Source organism: Dryobates pubescens, chromosome 23, assembly GCF_014839835.1.
Source record: "Dryobates pubescens isolate bDryPub1 chromosome 23, bDryPub1.pri, whole genome shotgun sequence".
Classification (NCBI taxonomy): Eukaryota; Metazoa; Chordata; class Aves; order Piciformes; family Picidae; genus Dryobates; species Dryobates pubescens.
Window position 1 is genome coordinate 6,265,681 of NC_071634.1, and position 7,045 is coordinate 6,272,725.

A 7,045-nucleotide genomic window follows, 5' to 3' on the forward strand; every position below is an offset into this window, starting at 1 on the left:
ACAGCTCACCTAGAGCTCCCATCCCACCACTGCCACTAAATCGCGTCCCTCAGCACCATATCCATGCATTTTGTAAGTACCTCCAGGGAGGGTGACTCCACCACCTCCATGGGCAATCTCTTCCTTTCTGGGAAGAAATTTTTCCTGCTATCCAAACTGAACCTCCCCTGGGACAACTTAAGGTCATTTCTTCTTCAATAATGGTGTGATATCAGAACAAGAGGACACAGTCTCAAGCTGCACCAGGGGAAAGTTAGGCTGGAGGTGAGGAGAAAGTTGTCCTCAGAGAGAGTTGTTGGCCATTGGAATGTGCTGCCCAGGGAGGTGCTGGAGTCACCATCCCTGGAGGTGTTCAAGAGGGGATTGGATGTGGCACTTGGTGCCATGGCTTAGTAGTCATGAGGTGTTGGGTGGCAGGTTGGACTTGATGATCTTTGAGGTCTTTTCCAACCTTATTGATTCTGTGACAACCACACTGTCACTAACAGAGCTGTTTCCACCCCTCCAATAGAAGATTCTTTGTTGTACCTGCTGAGTATTCCACATTCAGTGGGACTGACTCCTTTCCATCAAGGTACAGCCTTAGCATCCAAGCTTGCAGAAAAGCCAAAGCATGTTCTCAGCTGAGGAGAGCCATAGCAGGCACAGTGCTGCTGTCATGGCCAAAGGCACCACCTTGGGACCAATCCTATATGTTGTGACGTATCCTATATGTCTGTGCCTACTGCTTAGTATCATACAATCATAGCATTCTTAGGGTTGGAAGGGACCTCAAATATAATCCATTTCCAACCCCCCTGCCATGGGCAGGGACACCTCACACTACAGCAGGTTGCCCAGAGCCACATCCAGCCTGGCCTTAAAAACCTGCAGGGATGAGGCTTCCACCACCTCCCTGGGCAACCTGTGCCAGATAGGTTAAAATATGTCTCTGAGATTTCTGACCAACAAATTGTTTGGTAAGGAGGCCCACAGCGTGGTCAGGCTCTACTGTAAGAGAAGGGGTTTTGGCTCCCTGGTAACACTGATGATTTTGAAACAAACTGCAGACAACTCTAATGCCAACATCACTGAATAGAGTCTGGAAGTGGCATGGCAGCATTACAATGAAAATAAACTCTGAGTGGCACTGCCTAAGTGCCTTGGCCTTTGAATTGTGACAGTGTGGAGGTGAGAAGGGCTGGTTCCTTACTCTTACAGAACTGTGTTCCACCAAAGGTCCTTTTTCCTAAGCTGAGGAGTAGCAGATTTCACTCAGGCAATCTATGTCAGCTGAAGTTCTTTCAGAAAGCCCTGTCACCTCCTCTGGCTGCAGCAGTATCTGTTGTCATTCCAGCTGGGGTGTGACCCTCAGCTGCTGAGATAGAAGAGCAGACTTTATTAATTGCCACTCAACCCCCAGATGCTGGCCAGAGCCGCAGAGGTCAATTGCTGGGTCTGGAGATGGAGTCAGCATCTGCTGATGGCAGCAGTTAGTGTTAAGCCTACAACACAACCTCGATGTCTTTGTTTCCTGGCTAAGATAAAACAAGACAGCAGTCAGTGCCTGAAAGAAAACCCTGAGGTGACCTTTGCTGTCAGCAGTCACTGCCTGTGTCTCACAGGCCAACCAAATGGGGTCTTGCTCTCCCTGTAAAAGTGGACTGGCAGCTGCAGCTTTTCCATGTCAGGGCTGGGTCAACACGATGAATGTTGTTGATATTCATCAGTCTGACCACACTTTTATTGCCACAAAGATTTTTAAAAGCCTCTCCATTCTTTCTGCAAGGCCTAATCAGCAAAATAAGGGAAGAGAGAGCTCAGCAATGACAGCCCAGAAGATGTAAGTGTTTCAGGGAGCTGCTGCGCTGCAGCCCGGCAAGGTCTGCAGTGGGAGCTGTGCAGCTCTGCCAGTGAGCTGACCCTGCTGGCGAGCTCCCTCTGCCCTGTCCTGCCCACATGTGCCTGCTCTGGGGCTGATCACATGAAAACAGCTTTTCAGGCTCAGTAGAAACTAGAATGAGATAACACCTTGCATAATACTGTGCCATCCATAAAGAGAGAAGGTTAGGAAGGCAAGATACAGAATCATAGAGTCCTTTTGGCTGGAAAACACCTTCAAGTTCATCCATTCCAACCATTCTCTAGTTCTATCAAGGCTGGTGCTGAACCATGTCCCTCAGCACCACATTTCTGCCTCTTTTCAATGTGGAATGGACTGAAGCTTGAGGAGGCCAGATTTAGACCAGAGATTAGGAAATTCTTGACAGTGAGGGTGGTGAGACACTGAAACAGGTTGCCAAGGGAGGCTGTGGAGGCCTCCTCTTTGGAGATATTCAAGGCCAGGTTGGATGAGGCCTTGAGCAACCTGGGTTAGTGGGAGGTGTCCCTGCCCATGGCAGCGGGATTGGAACTGGATGATCTTTAAGGTCCCTTCCAACCCAAGCCACTCTGTGATTCTATGTTTCTCCTGCATGAGCTGCTGTCTGCTTGCTGTTCACTATGTTCTGCACAAGCTGCTCTGCAGGACCACACAGCAGCCAGAGGTCCTCCTTCCCATACCCCTCCTGTGACTGCCTCTGCAGCAGCTATTCTCTCTTCCACATGGTCTCTTCCACAGAGGCTGTTTCAAATGTCTGCATTTTGCCCTCCACAGCACCTGCTCTGTTTGCTCTTCTCCCTCCACTGGCTGTGCCTTTCTGTCCCAACACAGACCCCAGACAGCAGCCTCACACTTTTCATTTTGTTGTCACCGCTTGGCTCTTGCTTGAGGCTTTGTTGGTTTAGCAGAAATCCAAAGGAAAGAGGAATCTGGTTTTTTTGCTTCCCAAACTCTGAAGTCTGGAGGCTATGATGAGCATTTCAGGTCCATAGCATAACCCCAGGGCAGTGGGTTGAGGAAAAGTTGATTTAACCAAAGACACTGCAGGACACAGAAGGTGCTGCTGCCTCTGTTTGGGTACCACCAGCCAGGAGCTGGTGCTCAAAGTCATGCAAGGCTGAGAGCTTACCCCAGAGGGGATGTGTATGGCTAGTAAGGGTATGCTTTCTGTGCCCACACATAGGAGTGAAGTCTGAGGACAGCTTTGAAGTAGGAGGAAGACTTTAAAAGGGAAGGGAAAAGAGCATGTTTATTTTATTTTATTCCCCTTATTTACTTGGGTTTCTGTAATCTTCCTTTAACTGGACATGCCTGGGGAAAGCATCCAGGTCTGTGTTTGTTCCCTTCCCCCTTCCCACAGCAGCAGATTATTTTTGCAACTTTGGTGTTCAGCAAATAGTAGATTTGGTCTTTTCCTCCTGGTCTTCCAAGTGCCTGTGTCAACAGACTGCTTGGTGGGGCTTTGCTGGGGAAGAACTTTCCAGGTTATGCCATGGGCTGTAAACTGAGGCAGAAAGAGCCACCAGTAATTAAGGCAGAGTAGCTTAGGAGACCTTGCTGGACGGTCCAGTTCTCTGTTTGCTGGCAAACATGTGAGCTGATGCTACAGAATCATAGAATTGTTAGGGTTGGAAGGGACCTCAAGGATCATCTTGTTCCAACCGCACTACCATGGGCAGGGACACCTCACACTAGATCAGGTTACTCAGAGCCACATCCAGCCTGGCCTTAAAACCCTCCAGGGATGAGGTTTCCATCACCTCCCTGGGCAACCTGTTCCAGTCTCTCACCACCCTCATGGGGAAGAAATTCTTCCTAAATACTGCATTTCTCTACTAAAAGCCACTCAGGGGTATATTCACCAGCAGTGAACTTATGCTTGGGGAGCATGGACACAGGAGTGGAGCCTCAAATGCAACAAACAAAACAAAACAAAACAAAACAGGAGGAAAATGTATTTTTTATTTCTCTTTTGATTCTTCTCCTCTGGGGAGAAAGGTCAGACAGAGCAGGTCTCCCCCCATCCTCCCTTCCTCTTCCCCTCCTTTTCTGTTGAAAGGTTCCCCCAGAGACTGTGAGAACATGTCAGCATGAAACAGCATCTTCCCTCTAAAGATCTCTGGAGAGTACCAGAAGCAACTGCTCGCTCTTTCTTTCTTCAACAAACACTGGCCAGGCCTTCCCAAACAGCCAGCTGAGACACAGTCAGGAAAAAACAAGTTCTGAGGGGAAGGAGTCGCCAAGGAAAATAATTGGGCAGCAGGAGGGGTTTGGTGACGCAGCTGCACAGCTGCTGGGTTCAATGACTTCTCAATTGCCTCCATCTGAAGTTGTGCTCCACTCTGAAACGATCTCCTACCTCCACAGCTTTAAATAGCTGGGCATGAGCTGCTTGAAGTCCCAGCAGCCGTTTGGGGAACACATCAAACCTAACAACTAACCCAGCACGCAACAAGAAAACAAGAAGCCTTCACCCATCTTCTCAGTCATGTCCAAGAAAGACAGTGAAGTTAGAGAGGGCAGTGCTAATGCTTCTGAAGATGCCTTTCTAACATCTTGGTTGATCAAGAAATCATGCAGTCCTACAGCAGCAGTGCCAACGGGTCTGTCTCTCTCTGGAAGGAAGTCCACCCCAGGGTTGGTGTCACATAGGCTGCTGGTCATTTTGTGGGGGCTCCCTGGCTATATGTCTCTTAGCATCAGGTGAAAGGAGCAGCTTTCCTCTTCTCAGAAAGCAGAGGTCCAAAAGAAGCTGTATTCTAAAAAGTATTTACTCTAAAACCTCCCTCCTGTGCAGAAGGACTTGGATGACCAGAACTGAGGTACAACCAGGTAAGAGGAGCTGGCTTTCACCTGTACAACCTTGAGCCCATTTCAGTGTAGTGAAGGTTTTGCCTTTGGGTCAATAGCTAAATTTCCATCCTAATTTTAAATGAGTGAAAACCCCTGCAACTCTGTGTCCTGTCCAGCAGAAGTAATCTGCAGAGCTCTGGGGAAATGAACTCTGGGTGAAGCAGTAGTTGGTATTTCATGGCTTAGCCTAGACCATGGGGTAGGTTTTTCAATGGGAGGTAGCAAGAAGATGGATCCTGCCTCACTCGGGTGTTAAGCTCCCTACACCATGACATGCCTGCCACAAGCTGCCTGCTCAGAGTTTGCAATGCACTAATGACCCCTCTCTTTCCAGCTGTCTCTTTCCCCATCTAGAAATCCAGATGTAAGGAATCTGCTCTCAAATACCATTTTTGCTGTCCATAAAAATATCTGAGCTTTGGAGTCCATCATGCTGGTAGTCTCTGTGGTTAGCCACCAGTGCTCTGTTTCCCACCTCAAGTTATGCAGCTGGAAAAGTATATCCCACTGGAAAACAAGCTGTGGCTTACATGGGGGGCATAGAGCTGCTGGTTGTGCCTCTGCAGACAGACTTCAACATCTGAAGTATATTACTCCTCTGAGATTAAATATTGTCATTCTGCTGCCCTAAAATATTGCCCTCCTGGCCTATAAATCTTACGCTGAAGTCTTCCAGTCAGGGAAAAGCAGAAAGAAAGTGATAGGGAAGGTTAAGGGAATGAGGGGATTGAGACAGTCATCAGTAAATTTGCAAATGACACAAAGTTGGGAGCACAGGTTGATCTGTTAGAGGGTAGGAGATCTCTCCAGAGGGATCTTGACAGGCTGGAGAGATGGGCAGAGTCCAACAAGATGACATTCAACAAGTCGAAGTGCCGGGTGCTGCACTTTGGTCACAATAACCCCAGGCAGTGCTACAGGCTGGGGTCAGAGTGGCTGGAGAGCAGCCAGGCAGAAAGGGACCTGGGGGTGCTGATTGACAGCTGGCTGAACATGAGCCAGCAGTGTGCCCAGGTGGCTAAGAAGGCCAATGCATCCTGGCTTACATCAAGAATAGTGTGGCCAGCAGGAGCAGGGAAGTCATTGTGCCCTGTACTCAGCGCTAGTTAGGCCACACCTTGAGTCCTGTTTCCAGTTCTGGGGCCTTCAATTTAAGAAGGACATTGAGACTTTTGAATGTGTCCAGAGAAGGGCAACAAAGCTGGGGAGAGGTCTGGAGCACAGCCCTGTGAGGAGAGGCTGAGGGAGCTGGGGTTGCTTAGCCTGGAGGAGAGGAGGCTCAGGGGAGACCTTATTGCTCTCTACAACTACCTGAAGGGAGGTTGTAGCCAGCTGGGGGTTGGTCTCTTCTCCCAGGCAACCCAGAACAAGAGGACACAGTGTCAAGCTGTACCAGGGGAAGTTTAGGCTGGAGGTGAGGGGAAAGTTCTTCCCAGATAGAGTGATTTGCCATTGGAATGTGCTGCCCAGGGAGGTGGTGGAGTCGCCATCCCTGGAGGTGTTCAAGCGGGGATTGGATGTGTCACTTGCTGCCATGGTTTAGTAGTCATGAGGTCTTGGGTGGCAGGTTGGACTTGATGATCTTTGAGGTCTTTTCCAACCTTATTGATGCTATTATTCTATAAATCTTACACTGAAGTCTTCCAGTCAGGGAAAAGCAGAAAGAAAATGTTAGGGAAGGTTAAGGGGATTCTGATGCTTTGAAAAGCCCTTTACAGCTTCTCTGGGATGTCAGATGAAGAGGAGAAATCAGTGGGCAGAAGGTGAGGAAGTGCTGAGAGGTGCAATGATTAATCATAGTTTCACATTTCCCTCCCCCCAAAAAGCTCTGTATTTCTGGTCTATGTTTTTAGAATAGAATAGAATAGACCAGACCAGGTTGGAAGAGACCTTCAAGATGTTTGCATCTAACCCATCAACCAATCCAACCCACCTAAACAACTAAACCATGGCACCAAGCACCCCATCAAGTCTCCATTTTCACTGACTTTGCTGCAGTAAAGTTTCTGAGTGCTTCTGTGGTTTTTTTTTAAACCTGGTTTCTTGCTGATCAACATCTTAAATGTTATTGGTATGGAGCTAGACAATCCCAAACAGAAACTGGATGTAGTGTGAAAGATGAAGGAGATGCTTTGTTTCTGGGGTGGTGGGGTTGGGTTTTTTTGCCTCACATCTTTAAGAGCAGCTGCAGAGAAGGGATGAAACAGGAGTAAATCCTGGCAAGCTGAGAAAGGGCAGCCTGGCAAACCTCTGTCCATCACCACCCCCCTCTAGAATAAAGCAAGCCTTTCTACAGCCTGGTGACACCACTGAAGTGGTTTGATAGCTGTG